Below are 18,110 nucleotides of genomic sequence, written 5' to 3'. Positions count from 1 at the left end.
TCCCATGGGAGAGGGCTCTCGAGGGTAAGGGGGCTCAAGAGAGCTGACTGCTATTTAAGCATCACTTCCTCCAAGCTAAGGATTGGTGCATCCCAAAGAGTAAGAAATAAGGCAAGGGAAGAAGACCTGCATGGCTGAGCAGGGACCTTCTGAAAAAGCTCAGGTGGAAGAAGGGAATTTACAATAGGTGGAAGAAGGGGCTGACTGCTTGGGAGGAATACAAGAATGCTGTCAGGGTATGCAGGGAGGAAACAAGGAAAGCCAAGGCAGCCTTGGAACTGAACCTGACAAGGGATGTCAAGGCCAATAGGAAGGGTTTCTTTAAGTATATAGGAGACAAAAGGAAAACTAGAGAAAATGTGAGCCCGCTGTTGAATGAGACAGGTGCCGTGGTGGCAGATAATGCAGAGAAGGCGGAGTTGCTAAATGCATTCTTCGCTTCTGTCTTCACAGCTCGGGCCAGTCTTCGGGAGACCCAGACTTTGCTCCCACACCAAAGGGGCCAGCACACAAAGCTGTGCCTTGTACTCACTGTCCCCTGGAAGCACTTTCATCGCCCCACAAACCTTTGGGCTCAGGACTTTCCTCTTTACTTAAGCCTAAAAACCACCTTTTTTTTTAAATTCCCAATAGCGGAAGGCAAAAATAACGAACATCCAGCCACTGCTCCCACACCAAAGAATCTAGCATGCAAAGCTGTGCCTTGTACTCACTGACCCCTTGTAGCAATTTCATTGCCCCACAAACCTTGTTTCTCAGGGCTTTCCTTGTGACTTCAGCCTCAAAACCACTTTTTTTAAAAAATTCTCAATAGGCAAAGTAAAATACCAAACATCCAGGCATTGCTCCCACACCAAAGGGGACAGAAGGGAAAGCTGTGACTTGTCCTTACTGACCCCTTGAAGTGCTTTCATCACCCCACAAACCTTGTTTCTCAGGGCTTTCGTCTCGACTTCAGAGTCGAAACCACCTGGTTTTCTATTTTCCCAATGGCTGGGGGCAAAAATTACGAGTGTCCAGCCATTGCTCCCACACCAAATGGGCAAGCACAGAAAGCTGTGCCTTGACCTCCCTTTCCCATGGAAGTGTTTTCATTACCCCACAAATATTGGGTCTTACGGCTTTCCTCTTAACTTAAGCCTCAAAACCACCTGTTTTTTTTTTTTATTTTCCCAATGGTCGGGAGCAAATTAATTACCCCACAAACATGGGAGCTTAGGGCTTTCCTCTTGACTTCAGCCTCAAAACCACCTTTTGCCATTTTCCCAATGGTCTGGGGCAAAAATACCCAACGTCCAGCCATTGCTCCCACACCAAAGGGTCCAGCACGCAAAGCTGTGCCTTGTCCTTGATATCCCCTGCAACTGATTTCATCGCACCACAACCTGGGGGTTCAAGGGCTTTCCTCTTGACTTCAGCCTCAAAAGCACATTTTCCGTTTTCACAATGGCTGGGCGCAAAAATACCCAACATCCAGCCATTGCTCCCACACCAAAGGGGCCAGCACATGAAGCTTTGCCTTGTCCTTGCAGTGCCCTGGAACCGCTTTCATCGCCCCACACATCTTGGTGCACAGGGCTTTCTTCTTGACTTCAGCCCCAAACCATTTGTTTTTTCCATTTCCTAATGGCTGGGAGCAAAATACCCACTTTCCAGCTATTGCTCCCATACCAAAGGGTCCAGCATGCAAAGCTGTGCCTTGTACTCACCGTCCCCTGGAAGTGCTCTCATCGCCCCACAAATTTTGTTTCTCAGGACTTTCCTCTTGACTTCAGCCTCAAAACAACCTTTTCCCATTTTCCCCATGGCTGGGTCAAAAAGGCTGAACTTCCAACCATTGCTTCCACACTAGAAGGTCCAGCATGGAAAGCTGTGCCTTGTCCTCACTGTCCCCTGAAACCACTTTCATCGCTTCAAAACCCTTGTTTCTCAGGGCTTTCCTCTTGACTTCAGCCTCAAAACAACCTTTTTCTATTTTCTCAATGGCCGGGGTCAAAAATACGCAATGTCCAGCCATTGCTCCCAGTGCAAAGAGGCCAGCACGCAAAGTTGCGCCTTGTCCTCGCTGTCCCCTGGAACCACTTTCATTGCCCCACAAACCTTGGGGCTCAGGGCTTTCCTCTTGACTTCAGCCTCAAAACCACCTTTTCCCATTTTTCCAATGGCCAAGTCAAAAATGCTGAACTTCCAACCATTGCTACCACACTGAAATGTCCAGCATGGAAAGCTGTGCCTTGTCCTCTCTGTCCCATGGAAGCTGTTTCATTGCCTCACAAACCTGGGGGCTAAGGGCTTTCCTCTTGACTTCAGAGTCAAAAAAAACTTTTTTTTTTTTTTTTAAATTCCCAATAGCCAACGGTAAAAATACCAAATGTCCAGCCATTGATCCCACAGCAAAGGGGCCAGCACGGAACGCTGTTCCTGGACATAACTGTCCCCTGGAACCGCATTCATTACCTCACAAACCTTGTTTCTCAGGGCTTTCCTCTTGACTTCAGCCACAAAATCACCTTTTTCCATTTTGCCAATGGCCGGGGGCAAGAGTACCAAAAGCCAAGCCATTGCTCCCACAGGAAAGGCACCAGCATGCAAAGCTGTGCCTTGTCCACGCAGAGCCCTGGAAACTCTTTCGTTACCCCACAAATCTTAGTGCTCAGGGCTTTCTTCATGACTTCAACCTCAAATGCACCTTTTTAAATTTTCTGAAACACTTGAGGAAAAAAAAAAATGTCCAGCCATTGCTCCCACACCAAAGATGCCGCATGGAAAGTGGTACGTTGCCGTCGCAGTGCCCTGAAACTACTTTAATTGTCCCACAAAGCTTACAGTTCAGTGCTTTACTCTTGACTTCAACCTCAAAAAAAAATTTTTCCATTTTAGCAATAGCCGAATACACCGAGTGAATAAAGGTTGTTGACTGTAAAGTATACAGTCTGTAGAAAAGGCGAGAGGGCCAAAGTCTGTGGGGCATTTGAAGGGGTTCCAGGAGGCAGTGAGGACCAGCATCACTTTTCCTTGCTGCCACCTTTGCTGTGGCAGCAAAAGCTGGACGATTGTCTGTTGTGCTCAAACACCGCCAAGATTGAAAAAAGGTTCTTCTGAGGTTAGAGTCCGCAGGAAAGCAGAGAGGGCCAAATTGTGTGGGGCATTTGAAGGGGTTCCAGGAGGCAGTGAGGACCAGCATCACTTTTCCCCGCTGGCACCTTTGCTGTGGCAGCAAAAGCTGGACGTTTGTCTTTTTTGCTCCGGAGCCTGCCGAGAGTGAAAAAAGGTGCTTTTGAGGCTAGAGTCCGCAGGAAAGCAGAGAGGGCCAAATTGTCTGGGGCATTTGAAGGGGTTCCAGGAGGCAGTGAGGACCAGCATCACTTTTCCTTGCTGCCACCTTTGCTGTGGCAGCAAAAGCTGGACGACTGTATTTTTTGCTCCGGAGGCTGCCAAAAGTGAAAACAGGTGCTTTTGAGGCTAGAGTCCGCAGGAAAGCAGAGAGGGTGAAATTGTCTGGGGCATTTGAAGGGGTTCCAGGAGGCAGTGAGGACCAGCATCACTTTTCACCGCTGGCACCTTTGCTGTGGCAGCAAAAGCTGGACGTTTGTCTTTTTTGCTCCGGAGGCTGCCGAGAGTGAAAAAAGGTGCTTTTGAGGCTAGAGTCGGCAGGAAAGCAGAGAGGGCCAAATTGTGTGGGGCATATGAACGGGTTCCAGGAGGCAGTGAGGACCAGCATCACTTTTCCTTGCTGCCACATTTGCTGTGGCAGCAAAAGATGGACGATTGTCTTTTTTGCTCCGGAGGCTGCCGAGAGTGAAAACAGTTGCTTTTGAGGCTAAAGTCCGCAGGAAAGCAGAGAGGGTGAAATTGTGTGGGGCATTTGAAGGGGTTCCAGGAGGCAGTGAGGACCAGCATCACTTTTCCTTGCTGCCACCTTTGCTGTGGCAGCAAAAGCTGGACGTTTGTCTTTTTTCCTCCAGAGGCTGCCGAGAGTGAACACAGGTGCTTTTGAGGCTAGAGTCCGCCGGAAAGCAGAGAGGGCCAAATTGTCTGGGGCATTTGAAGGGGTTCCAGGAGGCAGCGAGGACCAGCATCACTTTTCCCCGCTGGCACCTTTGCTGTGGCAGCAAAAGCTGGACGTTTGTCTTTTTTGCTCCGGAGCCTGCCGAGAGTGAAAAAAGGTGCTTTTGAGGCTAGAGTCCGCAGGAAAGCAGAGAGGGCCAAATTGTGTGGGGCATTTGAAGGGGTTCCAGGAGGCAGTGAGGACCAGCATCACTTTCCCTTGCTGCCACCTTTGCTGTGGCAGCAAAAGCTGGACGTTTGTCTTTTTTGCTCCGGAGGCTGCTGAGAGTGAAAAAAGGTGCTTTTGAGGCTAGAGTCGGCAGGAAAGCAGAGAGGGCCAAATTGTCTGGGGCATTTGAAGGGGTTCCAGGATGCAGTGAGGACCAGCATCACTTTTTCTTGCTGCCACATTTGCTGTGGCAGCAAAAGCTTGACGATTGTCTTTTGTGCTCCGGAAGGTGCCAAAAGTGAAAAGAGGTGCTTTTGAGGTTAGACTCCGCAGGAGAGCAGAGAGTGCCAAATTGTCTGGGGCATTGGAAGGGGTTCCAGGAGGCAGCGAGGACCAGCATCACTTTTCCCCGCTGGCACCTTTGCTGTGGCAGCATAAGCTGGACGTTTGTCTTTTTTGCTCCGGAGGCTGCCGAGAGTGAAAACAGGTGCTTTTGAGGCTAGAGTCCACCGGAAAAATTAGAGGGTGAAATTGTCTGGGGCATTTGAAGGGGTTCCAGGAGGCAGTGAGGACCAGCATCACTTTTCCCCGCTGGCACATTTGCTGTGGCAGCAAAAGCTGGACGATTGTCTTTTGTTTTCTGAAAGGTGCCAAAAGTGAAAAGAGGTGCTTTTGAGGCTAGAGTCCGCAGGAGAGCAGAGAGTGCCAAGTTGTCTGGGGCATTTGAAGGGGTTCCAGGAGGCAGCGAGGACCAGCATCACTTTTCCCCGCTGGCACCTTTGCTGTGGCAGCAAAAGCTGGACGTTTGTCTTTTCTACTTCAAACTCGGTTGAAGATGAAAAAAGGTGCTTTTGAGGCTAGAGTCGGCAGGAAAGCAGAGAGGGCCAAATTGTCTGGGGCATTTGAAGGGGTTCCAGGAGGCAGTGAGGACCAGCATCACTTTTCCCCGCTGGCACCTTTGCTGTGGCAGCAAAAGCTGGACGTTTGTCTTTTCTAATTCAAACACGGTCCAAAGTGAAAACAGTTGCTTTTGAGGCTAGAGTCCGCAGGAAAGCAGAGAGGGCCAAATTTTGTGGGGCATTTGAAGGGGTTCCAGGAGGCAGTGAGGACCAGCATCACCTTTCCTTGCTGCCACATTTGCTGTGGCAGCAAAAGTTGGTTGATTGTCTTTTGTGCTCCGGAGGCTGCCGAAAGTGAAAACAGGTGCTTTTGAGGCTAGAGTCCGCCGGAAAGCAGAGAGGGCCAAATTGTGTGGGGCATTTGAAGGGGTTCCAGGAGGCAGTGAGGACCAGCATCACTTTTCACCGCTGGCACCTTTGCTGTGGCAGCAAAAGATGGACGATTGTCTTCTCTACTTCAAACATGGTCGAAAGTGAAAAAAGGTGCTTTTGAGGCTAGAGTCGGCAGGAAAGCAGAGAGGGCCAAATTGTCTGGGGCATTTGAAGGGGTTCCAGGAGGCAGTGAGGACCAGCATCACTTTTCCCCGCTGGCACATTTGCTGTGGCAGCAAAAGCTGGACGTTTGTCTTTTGTGCTCCGGAGGCTGCCGAGAGTGAAAAAAGGTGCTTTTGAGGCTAGAGTCCACCGGAAAAATTAGAGGGTGAAATTGTGTGGGGCATTTGAAGGGGTTCCAGGAGGCAGTGAGGACCAGCATCACTTTTCCCCGCTGGCACATTTGCTGTGGCAGCAAAAGCTGGACGATTGTCTTTTGTTTTCTGAAAGGTGCCAAAAGTGAAAAGAGTTGCTTTTGAGGCTAGAGTCCGCAGGAGAGCAGAGAGTGCCAAGTTGTCTGGGGCATTTGAAGGGGTTCCAGGAGGCAGCGAGGACCAGCATCACTTTTCCCCGCTGTCACCTTTGCTGTGGCAGCAAAAGCTGGACGTTTGTCTTTTCTACTTCAAACTCGGTTGAAGATGAAAAAAGGTGCTTTTGAGGCTAGAGTCGGCAGGAAAGCAGAGAGGGCAAAATTGTCTGGGGCATTTGAAGGGGTTCCAGGAGGCAGTGAGGACCAGCATCACCTTTCCTTGCTGCCACATTTGCTGTGGCAGCAAAAGTTGGTTGATTGTCTTTTGTGCTCCGGAGGCTGCCGAAAGTGAAAACAGGTGCTTTTGAGGCTAGAGTCCGCCGGAAAGCAGAGAGGGCCAAATTGTGTGGGGCATTTGAAGGGGTTCCAGGAGGCAGTGAGGACCAGCATCACTTTTCCTTGCTGCCACCTTTGCTGTGGCAGCAAAAGCTGGACGATTGTCTTTTGTGCTCCGGAAGCTGCCATAAGTGAAAACAGGTGCTTTTGAGGCTAGAGTCGGCAGGAGAGCAGATAGGGCCAAATTGTCTGGGGCATTTGAAGGGGTTCCAGGAGGCAGTGAGGACCAGCATCACTTTTCCTTGCTGCCACCTTTGCTGTGGCAGCAAAAGCTGGACGTTTGTCTTTTTTGCTCCGGAGGCTGCTGAGAGTGAAAAAAGGTGCTTTTGAGGCTAGAGTCGGCAGGAGAGCAGAGAGGGCCAAATTGTCTGGGGCATTTGAAGGGGTTCCAGGAGGCAGTGAGGACCAGCATCACTTTTCCCCGCTGGCACATTTGATGTGGCAGCAAAAGCTGGACGTTTGTCTTTTTTGCTCCGGAGGCTGCCGAGAGTGAAAAAAGGTGCTTTTGAGGCTAGAGTCCACCGGAAAAATTAGAGGGTGAAATTGTCTGGGGCATTTGAAGGGGTTCCAGGAGGCAGTGAGGACCAGCATCACTTTTCCTTGCTGCCACCTTTGCTGTGGCAGCAAAAGCTGGACGTTTGTCTTTTTTGCTCCGGAGGCTGCTGAGAGTGAAAAAAGGTGCTTTTGAGGCTAGAGTCGGCAGGAGAGCAGAGAGGGCCAAATTGTCTGGGGCATTTGAAGGGGTTCCAGGAGGCAGCGAGGACCAGCATCACTTTTCCCCGCTGTCACCTTTGCTGTGGCAGCAAAAGCTGGACGTTTGTCTTTTCTACTTCAAACTCGGTTGAAGATGAAAAAAGGTGCTTTTGAGGCTAGAGTCGGCAGGAAAGCAGAGAGGGCCAAATTGTCTGGGGCATTTGAAGGGGTTCCAGGAGGCAGTGTGGACCAGCATCACTTTTCCCCGCTGGCACCTTTGCTGTGGCAGCAAAAGCTGGACGTTTGTCTTTTCTAATTCAAACACGGTCCAAAGTGAAAACAGTTGCTTTTGAGGCTAGAGTCCGCAGGAAAGCAGAGAGGGCCAAATTGTGTGGGGCATTTGAAGGGGTTCCAGGAGGCAGTGAGGACCAGCATCACCTTTCCTTGCTGCCACATTTGCTGTGGCAGCAAAAGTTGGTTGATTGTCTTTTGTGCTCCGGAGGCTGCCGAAAGTGAAAACAGGTGCTTTTGAGGCTAGAGTCCGCCGGAAAGCAGAGAGGGCCAAATTGTGTGGGGCATTTGAAGGGGTTCCAGGAGGCAGTGAGGACCAGCATCACTTTTCCTTGCTGCCACCTTTGCTGTGGCAGCAAAAGCTGGACGATTGTCTTTTGTGCTCCGGAAGCTTCCAAAAGTGAAAAAAGGTGCTTTTGAGGCTAGAGTCGGCAGGAGAGCAGATAGGGCCAAATTGTCTGGGGCATTTGAAGGGGTTCCAGGAGGCAGTGAGGACCAGCATCACTTTTCCCCGCTGGCACCTTTGCTGTGGCAGCAAAAGCTGGACGTTTGTCTTCTCTACTTCAAACATGGTCGAAAGTGAAAAAAGGTGCTTTTGAGGCTAGAGTCGGCAGGAAAGCAGAGAGGGCAAAATTGTCTGGGGCATTTGAAGGGGTTCCAGGAGGCAGTGAGGACCAGCATCACTTTTCCCCGCTGGCACCTTTGCTGTGGCAGCAAAAGCTGGACGTTTGTCTTTTTTGCTCCGGAGGCTGCCGAGAGTGAAAACAGGTGCTTTTGAGGCTAGAGTCCACCGGAAAGCAGAGAGGGCCAAATTGTCTGGGGCATTTGAAGGGGTTCCAGGAGGCAGTGAGGACCAGCATCACTTTTCCCCGCTGGCACCTTTGCTGTGGCAGCATAAGCTGGACGTTTGTCTTTTTTGCTCCGGAGGCTGCCGAGAGTGAAAACAGGTGCTTTTGAGGCTAGAGTCCACCGGAAAGCAGAGAGGGCCAAATTGTGTGGGGCATTTGAAGGGGTTCCAGGAGGCAGTGAGGACCAGCATCACTTTTCCTTGCTGCCACATTTGCTGTGGCAGCAAAAGATGGACGATTGTCTTTTTTGCTCCGGAGGCTGCCGAGAGTGAAAAAAGGTGCTTTTAGGCTAGAGTCCACCGGAAAAATTAGAGGGTGAAATTGTCTGGGGCATTTGAAGGGGTTCCAGGAGGCAGTGAGGACCAGCATCACTTTTCCCCGCTGGCACCTTTGCTGTGGCAGCAAAAGCTGGACGTTTGTCTTCTCTACTTCAAACATGGTCGAAAGTGAAAAAAGGTGCTTTTGAGGCTAGAGTCGGCAGGAAAGCAGAGAGGGCCAAATTGTCTGGGGCATTTGAAGGGGTTCCAGGAGGCAGTGAGGACCAGCATCACTTTTCCCCGCTGGCACATTTGCTGTGGCAGCAAAAGCTGGACGTTTGTCTTTTGTGCTCCGGAGGCTGCCGAGAGTGAAAAAAGGTGCTTTTGAGGCTAGAGTCCACCGGAAAAATTAGAGGGTGAAATTGTGTGGGGCATTTGAAGGGGTTCCAGGAGGCAGTGAGGACCAGCATCACTTTTCCCCGCTGGCACATTTGCTGTGGCAGCAAAAGCTGGACGATTGTCTTTTGTTTTCTGAAAGGTGCCAAAAGTGAAAAGAGTTGCTTTTGAGGCTAGAGTCCGCAGGAGAGCAGAGAGTGCCAAGTTGTCTGGGGCATTTGAAGGGGTTCCAGGAGGCAGCGAGGACCAGCATCACTTTTCCCCGCTGTCACCTTTGCTGTGGCAGCAAAAGCTGGACGTTTGTCTTTTCTACTTCAAACTCGGTTGAAGATGAAAAAAGGTGCTTTTGAGGCTAGAGTCGGCAGGAAAGCAGAGAGGGCCAAATTGTCTGGGGCATTTGAAGGGGTTCCAGGAGGCAGTGAGGACCAGCATCACCTTTCCTTGCTGCCACATTTGCTGTGGCAGCAAAAGTTGGTTGATTGTCTTTTGTGCTCCGGAGGCTGCCGAAAGTGAAAACAGGTGCTTTTGAGGCTAGAGTCCGCCGGAAAGCAGAGAGGGCCAAATTGTGTGGGGCATTTGAAGGGGTTCCAGGAGGCAGTGAGGACCAGCATCACTTTTCCTTGCTGCCACCTTTGCTGTGGCAGCAAAAGCTGGACGATTGTCTTTTGTGCTCCGGAAGCTGCCATAAGTGAAAACAGGTGCTTTTGAGGCTAGAGTCGGCAGGAGAGCAGATAGGGCCAAATTGTCTGGGGCATTTGAAGGGGTTCCAGGAGGCAGTGAGGACCAGCATCACTTTTCCTTGCTGCCACCTTTGCTGTGGCAGCAAAAGCTGGACGTTTGTCTTTTTTGCTCCGGAGGCTGCTGAGAGTGAAAAAAGGTGCTTTTGAGGCTAGAGTCGGCAGGAGAGCAGAGAGGGCCAAATTGTCTGGGGCATTTGAAGGGGTTCCAGGAGGCAGTGAGGACCAGCATCACTTTTCCCCGCTGGCACATTTGATGTGGCAGCAAAAGCTGGACGTTTGTCTTTTTTGCTCCGGAGGCTGCCGAGAGTGAAAAAAGGTGCTTTTGAGGCTAGAGTCCACCGGAAAAATTAGAGGGTGAAATTGTCTGGGGCATTTGAAGGGGTTCCAGGAGGCAGTGAGGACCAGCATCACTTTTCCCCGATGGCACATTTGCTGTGGCAGCAAAAGCTGGACGATTGTCTTTTGTTTTCTGAAAGGTGCCAAAAGTGAAAAGAGGTGCTTTTGAGGCTAGAGTCCGCAGGAGAGCAGAGAGTGCCAAGTTGTCTGGGGCATTTGAAGGGGTTCCAGGAGGCAGCGAGGACCAGCATCACTTTTCCCCGCTGTCACCTTTGCTGTGGCAGCAAAAGCTGGACGTTTGTCTTTTCTACTTCAAACTCGGTTGAAGATGAAAAAAGGTGCTTTTGAGGCTAGAGTCGGCAGGAAAGCAGAGAGGGCCAAATTGTCTGGGGCATTTGAAGGGGTTCCAGGAGGCAGTGTGGACCAGCATCACTTTTCCCCGCTGGCACCTTTGCTGTGGCAGCAAAAGCTGGACGTTTGTCTTTTCTAATTCAAACACGGTCCAAAGTGAAAACAGTTGCTTTTGAGGCTAGAGTCCGCAGGAAAGCAGAGAGGGCCAAATTGTGTGGGGCATTTGAAGGGGTTCCAGGAGGCAGTGAGGACCAGCATCACCTTTCCTTGCTGCCACATTTGCTGTGGCAGCAAAAGTTGGTTGATTGTCTTTTGTGCTCCGGAGGCTGCCGAAAGTGAAAACAGGTGCTTTTGAGGCTAGAGTCCGCCGGAAAGCAGAGAGGGCCAAATTGTGTGGGGCATTTGAAGGGGTTCCAGGAGGCAGTGAGGACCAGCATCACTTTTCCTTGCTGCCACCTTTGCTGTGGCAGCAAAAGCTGGACGATTGTCTTTTGTGCTCCGGAAGCTTCCAAAAGTGAAAAAAGGTGCTTTTGAGGCTAGAGTCGGCAGGAGAGCAGATAGGGCCAAATTGTCTGGGGCATTTGAAGGGGTTCCAGGAGGCAGTGAGGACCAGCATCACTTTTCCCCGCTGTCACCTTTGCTGTGGCAGCAAAAGCTGGACGTTTGTCTTCTCTACTTCAAACATGGTCGAAAGTGAAAAAAGGTGCTTTTGAGGCTAGAGTCGGCAGGAAAGCAGAGAGGGCAAAATTGTCTGGGGCATTTGAAGGGGTTCCAGGAGGCAGTGAGGACCAGCATCACTTTTCCCCGCTGGCACCTTTGCTGTGGCAGCAAAAGCTGGACGTTTGTCTTTTTTGCTCCGGAGGCTGCCGAGAGTGAAAACAGGTGCTTTTGAGGCTAGAGTCCACCGGAAAGCAGAGAGGGCCAAATTGTCTGGGGCATTTGAAGGGGTTCCAGGAGGCAGTGAGGACCAGCATCACTTTTCCCCGCTGGCACCTTTGCTGTGGCAGCATAAGCTGGACGTTTGTCTTTTTTGCTCCGGAGGCTGCCGAGAGTGAAAAAAGGTGCTTTTAGGCTAGAGTCCACCGGAAAAATTAGAGGGTGAAATTGTCTGGGGCATTTGAAGGGGTTCCAGGAGGCAGTGAGGACCAGCATCACTTTTCCCCGCTGGCACCTTTGCTGTGGCAGCAAAAGCTGGACGATTGTCTTTTGTTTTCTGAAAGGTGCCAAAAGTGAAAAGAGTTGCTTTTGAGGCTAGAGTCCGCAGGAGAGCAGAGAGTGCCAAGTTGTCTGGGGCATTTGAAGGGGTTCCAGGAGGCAGCGAGGACCAGCATCACTTTTCCCCGCTGGCACCTTTGCTGTGGCAGCAAAAGCTGGATGTTTGTCTTTTCTACTTCAAACTCGGTTGAAGATGAAAAAAGGTGCTTTTGAGGCTAGAGTCGGCAGGAAAGCAGAGAGGGCCAAATTGTCTGGGGCATTTGAAGGGGTTCCAGGAGGCAGTGAGGACCAGCATCACTTTTCCCCGCTGGCACCTTTGCTGTGGCAGCAAAAGCTGGACGTTTGTCTTCTCTACTTCAAACATGGTCGAAAGTGAAAAAAGGTGCTTTTGAGGCTAGAGTCGGCAGGAAAGCAGAGAGGGCCAAATTGTCTGGGGCATTTGAAGGGGTTCCAGGAGGCAGTGAGGACCAGCATCACTTTTCCCCGCTGGCACATTTGCTGTGGCAGCAAAAGCTGGACGTTTGTCTTTTTTGCTCCGGAGGCTGCCGAGAGTGAAAACAGGTGCTTTTGAGGCTAGAGTCCACCGGAAAGCAGAGAGGGCCAAATTGTGTGGGGCATTTGAAGGGGTTCCAGGAGGCAGTGAGGACCAGCATCACTTTTCCCCGCTGGCACCTTTGCTGTGGCAGCATAAGCTGGACGTTTGTCTTTTTTGCTCCGGAGGCTGCCGAGAGTGAAAACAGGTGCTTTTGAGGCTAGAGTCCGCCGGAAAGCAGAGAGGGCCAAATTGTGTGGGGCATTTGAAGGGGTTCCAGGAGGCAGTGAGGACCAGCATCACTTTTCCTTGCTGCCACCTTTGCTGTGGCAGCAAAAGCTGGACGATTGTCTTTTGTGCTCCGGAAGCTGCCATAAGTGAAAACAGGTGCTTTTGAGGCTAGAGTCGGAAAAAGAGCAGATAGGGCCAAATTGTCTGGGGCATTTGAAGGGGTTCCAGGAGGCAGTGAGGACCAGCATCACTTTTCCTTGCTGCCACCTTTGCTGTGGCAGCAAAAGCTGGACGTTTGTCTTTTTTGCTCCGGAGGCTGCTGAGAGTGAAAAAAGGTGCTTTTGAGGCTAGAGTCGGCAGGAGAGCAGAGAGGGCCAAATTGTCTGGGGCATTTGAAGGGGTTCCAGGAGGCAGTGAGGACCAGCATCACTTTTCCCCGCTGGCACATTTGCTGTGGCAGCAAAAGCTGGACGTTTGTCTTTTTTGCTCCGGAGGCTGCCGAGAGTGAAAAAAGGTGCTTTTGAGGCTAGAGTCCACCGGAAAAATTAGAGGGTGAAATTGTCTGGGGCATTTGAAGGGGTTCCAGGAGGCAGTGAGGACCAGCATCACTTTTCCCCGCTGCACATTTGCTGTGGCAGCAAAAGCTGGACGATTGTCTTTTGTTTTCTGAAAAGTGCCAAAAGTGAAAAGAGGTGCTTTTGAGGCTAGAGTCCGCAGGAGAGCAGAGAGTGCCAAGTTGTCTGGGCCATTTGAAGGGGTTCCAGGAGGCAGCGAGGACCAGCATCACTTTTCCCCGCTGGCACCTTTGCTGTGGCAGCAAAAGCTGGACGTTTGTCTTTTCTACTTCAAACTCGGTTGAAGATGAAAAAAGGTGCTTTTGAGGCTAGAGTCGGCAGGAAAGCAGAGAGGGCCAAATTGTCTGGGGCATTTGAAGGGGTTCCAGGAGGCAGTGAGGACCAGCATCACTTTTCCCCGCTGGCACCTTTGCTGTGGCAGCAAAAGCTGGACGTTTGTCTTTTCTAATTCAAACACGGTCCAAAGTGAAAACAGTTGCTTTTGAGGCTAGAGTCCGCAGGAAAGCAGAGAGGGCCAAATTGTGTGGGGCATTTGAAGGGGTTCCAGGAGGCAGTGAGGACCAGCATCACTTTTCCTTGCTGCCACCTTTGCTGTGGCAGCAAAAGCTGGACGATTGTCTTTTGTGCTCCGGAAGCTGCCAAAAGTGAAAAAAGGTGCTTTTGAGGCTAGAGTCCGCAGGAGAGCAGAGAGTGCCAAGTTGTCTGGGGCATTTGAAGGGGTTCCAGGAGGCAGCGAGGACCAGCATCACTTTTCCCCGCTGGCACCTTTGCTGTGGCAGCAAAAGCTGGATGTTTGTCTTTTCTACTTCAAACTCGGTTGAAGATGAAAAAAGGTGCTTTTGAGGCTAGAGTCGGCAGGAAAGCAGAGAGGGCCAAATTGTCTGGGGCATTTGAAGGGGTTCCAGGAGGCAGTGAGGACCAGCATCACTTTTCCCCGCTGGCACCTTTGCTGTGGCAGCAAAAGCTGGACGATTGTCTTTTGTGCTCCGGAAGCTTCCAAAAGTGAAAACAGGTGCTTTTGAGGCTAGAGTCGGCAGGAGAGCAGATAGGGCCAAATTGTCTGGGGCATTTGAAGGGGTTCCAGGAGGCAGTGAGGACCAGCATCACTTTTCACCGCTGGCACCTTTGCTGTGGCAGCAAAAGCTGGACGTTTGTCTTCTCTACTTCAAACATGGTCGAAAGTGAAAAAAGGTGCTTTTGAGGCTAGAGTCGGCAGGAAAGCAGAGAGGGCCAAATTGTCTGGGGCATTTGAAGGGGTTCCAGGAGGCAGTGAGGACCAGCATCACTTTTCCCCGCTGGCACATTTGCTGTGGCAGCAAAAGCTGGACGTTTGTCTTTTTTGCTCCGGAGGCTGCCGAGAGTGAAAACAGGTGCTTTTGAGGCTAGAGTCCACCGGAAAGCAGAGAGGGCCAAATTGTGTGGGGCATTTGAAGGGGTTCCAGGAGGCAGTGAGGACCAGCATCACTTTTCCCCGCTGGCACCTTTGCTGTGGCAGCATAAGCTGGACGTTTGTCTTTTTTGCTCCGGAGGCTGCCGAGAGTGAAAACAGGTGCTTTTGAGGCTAGAGTCCGCCGGAAAGCAGAGAGGGCCAAATTGTGTGGGGCATTTGAAGGGGTTCCAGGAGGCAGTGAGGACCAGCATCACTTTTCCTTGCTGCCACCTTTGCTGTGGCAGCAAAAGCTGGACGATTGTCTTTTGTGCTCCGGAAGCTGCCATAAGTGAAAACAGGTGCTTTTGAGGCTAGAGTCGGAAAAAGAGCAGATAGGGCCAAATTGTCTGGGGCATTTGAAGGGGTTCCAGGAGGCAGTGAGGACCAGCATCACTTTTCCTTGCTGCCACCTTTGCTGTGGCAGCAAAAGCTGGACGTTTGTCTTTTTTGCTCCGGAGGCTGCTGAGAGTGAAAAAAGGTGCTTTTGAGGCTAGAGTCGGCAGGAGAGCAGAGAGGGCCAAATTGTCTGGGGCATTTGAAGGGGTTCCAGGAGGCAGTGAGGACCAGCATCACTTTTCCCCGCTGGCACATTTGCTGTGGCAGCAAAAGCTGGACGTTTGTCTTTTTTGCTCCGGAGGCTGCCGAGAGTGAAAAAAGGTGCTTTTGAGGCTAGAGTCCACCGGAAAAATTAGAGGGTGAAATTGTCTGGGGCATTTGAAGGGGTTCCAGGAGGCAGTGAGGACCAGCATCACTTTTCCCCGCTGCACATTTGCTGTGGCAGCAAAAGCTGGACGATTGTCTTTTGTTTTCTGAAAAGTGCCAAAAGTGAAAAGAGGTGCTTTTGAGGCTAGAGTCCGCAGGAGAGCAGAGAGTGCCAAGTTGTCTGGGCCATTTGAAGGGGTTCCAGGAGGCAGCGAGGACCAGCATCACTTTTCCCCGCTGTCACCTTTGCTGTGGCAGCAAAAGCTGGACGTTTGTCTTTTCTACTTCAAACTCGGTTGAAGATGAAAAAAGGTGCTTTTGAGGCTAGAGTCGGCAGGAAAGCAGAGAGGGCCAAATTGTCTGGGGCATTTGAAGGGGTTCCAGGAGGCAGTGAGGACCAGCATCACTTTTCCCCGCTGGCACCTTTGCTGTGGCAGCAAAAGCTGGACGTTTGTCTTTTCTAATTCAAACACGGTCCAAAGTGAAAACAGTTGCTTTTGAGGCTAGAGTCCGCAGGAAAGCAGAGAGGGCCAAATTGTGTGGGGCATTTGAAGGGGTTCCAGGAGGCAGTGAGGACCAGCATCACTTTTCCTTGCTGCCACCTTTGCTGTGGCAGCAAAAGCTGGACGATTGTCTTTTGTGCTCCGGAAGCTGCCAAAAGTGAAAAAAGGTGCTTTTGAGGCTAGAGTCGGCAGGAGAGCAGATAGGGCCAAATTGTCTGGGGCATTTGAAGAGGTTCCAGGAGGCAATGAGGACCAGCATCACTTTTCCCCGCTGGCACCTTTGCTGTGGCAACAAAAGCTGGACGTTTGGCTTTTTTGCTCCTGAGGTTGCCGAAAGCGAAAACAGGTGCTTTTGAGGATGGAGTCCGCAGGAAAGCAGAGAGGGCCAAATTGTCTGGGGCATTTAAAAGGGTTCCAGGAGGCAGTGAGAACCAGCATCACTTTTCCCCGCTGGCACCTTTGCTGTGGCAGCAAAACCTGGACGTTTGTCTTTTTTGCTCCGGAGGATGCCGAAAGCGAAAACAGGTGCTTTTGAGGATGGAGTCCGCAGGAAAGCAGAGAGGGCCAAATTGTCTGGGGCATTTGAAAGGGTTCCAGGAGGCAGTGAGAACCAGCATTACTTTTCCCCGCTGGCACCTTTGCTGTGGCGGCAAAAGCTGGACGTTTGTCTTTTTTTCTCCAAACACCGCCGAAAGAGAAAACAGGTGCTTTTGAGGATGGAGTCCGCAGGAAAGCAGAGAGGGCCAAATTGTCTGTGGCATTTGAAAGGGTTCCAGGAGGCAGTGAGGACCAGCATCACTTTTCCCCGCTGTCACCTTTGCTGTGGCAGCAAAAGCTGGACGTTTGTCTTTTTTGCTCCGGAGGATGCCGAAAGCGAAAACAGGTGCTTTTGAGGATGGAGTCCGCAGGAAAGCAGAGAGGGCCAAATTGTCTGTGGCATTTGAAGAGGTTTCAGGACGCAGTGAGAACCAGCATTACTTTTCCCCGCTGGCACCTTTGCTGAGGCAGCAAAAGCTGGACATTTGTCTTTTTTGCTCCTGAGGTTGCCGAAAGCGAAAACAGGTGCTTTTGAGGATGGAGTCCGCAGGAAAGCAGAGAGGGCCAAATTGTCTGTGGCATTTGAAGAGGTTCCAGGAGGAAATGAGGACCAGCATCACTTTTCCCCGCTGGCACCTTTGCTGTGGCAGCAAAAGCTGGACGTTTGTCTTTTTTGCTCCTGAGGTTGCCGAAAGCGAAAACAGGTGCTTTTGAGGATGGAGTCCGCAGGAAAGCAGAGAGGGCCAAATTATCTGGGGCATTTGAAAGCGTTCCAGGAGGCAGTGAGAACCAGCATTACTTTTCCCCGCTGGCACCTTTGCTGTGGCAGCAAAAGCTGGACGTTTGTCTTTTTTGCTCCGGAGGTTGCCGAATGCGAAAACAGGTGCTTTTGAGGATAGAGTCCGCAGGAAAGCAGAGAGGGCCAAATTGTCTGGGGCATTTGAAAGGGTTCCAGGAGGCAGTGAGAACCAGCATCACTTTTCCCCGCTGGCACCTTTGCTGTGGCGGCAAAAGCTGGACGTTTGTCTTTTTTCCTCCAAACACCGCCGAAAGAGAAAACAGGTGCTTTTAAGGATGGAGTCCGCAGGAAAGCAGAGAGGGCCAAATTGTCTGTGGCATTTGAAAGGATTCCAGGAGGCAGTGAGGACCAGCATCACTTTTCCCCGCTGGCACCTTTGCTCTGGCAGCAAAAGCTGGACGTTTGTCTTTTTTGCTCCGGAGGCTGCCGAAAGCGAAAACAGGTGCTTTTGAGGATGGAGTCCGCAGGAAAGCAGAGAGGGCCAAATTGTCTGTGGCATTTGAAGAGGTTCCAGGAGGAAATGAGGACCAGCATCACTTTTCCCCGCTGGCACCTCTGCTGTGGCAGCAAAACCTGGACGTTTGTCGTTTTTGCTCCGGAGGTTGCCGAAAGCGAAAACAGGTGCTTTTGAGGATGGAGTCCGCAGGAAAGCAGAGAGTGCCAAATTGTGTGGGGCATTTGAAAGGGTTCCAGGAGGCAGTGAGAACCAGCATTACTTTTCCCCGCTGGCACCTTTGCTGTGGCAGCAAAAGCTGGACGTTTGTCTTTTTTGCTCCGGAGGCTGCCGAAAGCGAAAACAGGTGCTTTTGAGGATGGAGTCCGCAGTAAAGCAGAGAGGGCCAAATTGTCTGGGGCATTTAAAAGGGTTCCAGGAGGCAGTGAGAACCAGCATCACTTTTCCCCGCTGGCACCTTTGCTGTGGCAGCAAAAGCTGGACGTTTGTCTTTTTTGCTCTGGAGGCTGCCGAAAGCGAAAAGAGGTGCTTTTGAGGATGGAGTCCGCAGGAAAGCAGAGAGGGCCAAATGGTCTGGGGCATTTGAAAGGGTTCCAGGAGGCAGTGAGAACCAGCATTACTTTTGCCCGCTGGCACCTTTGCTGTGGCAGCAAAAGCTGGACGTTTGTCTTTTTTGCTCCGGAGGCTGCCGAAAGCGAAAACAGGTGCTTTTGAGGATGGAGTCCGCAGGAAAGTAGAGAGGGCCAAATTGTCTGTGGCATTTGAAAGGGTTCCAGGAGGCAGTGAGAACCAGCATTACTTTTCCCCGCTGGCACCTTTGCTGTGGCAGCAAAACCTGGACGTTTGTCTTTTTTGCTCCTGAGGTTGCC

Source organism: Vanellus vanellus (genome assembly GCF_965231255.1).
Source record: "Vanellus vanellus genome assembly, chromosome: 20".
Lineage (NCBI taxonomy): Eukaryota > Metazoa > Chordata > Aves > Charadriiformes > Charadriidae > Vanellus > Vanellus vanellus.
The sequence above is the reverse complement of the archived record's forward strand: the minus strand, read 5'-3'. Positions refer to the sequence as shown.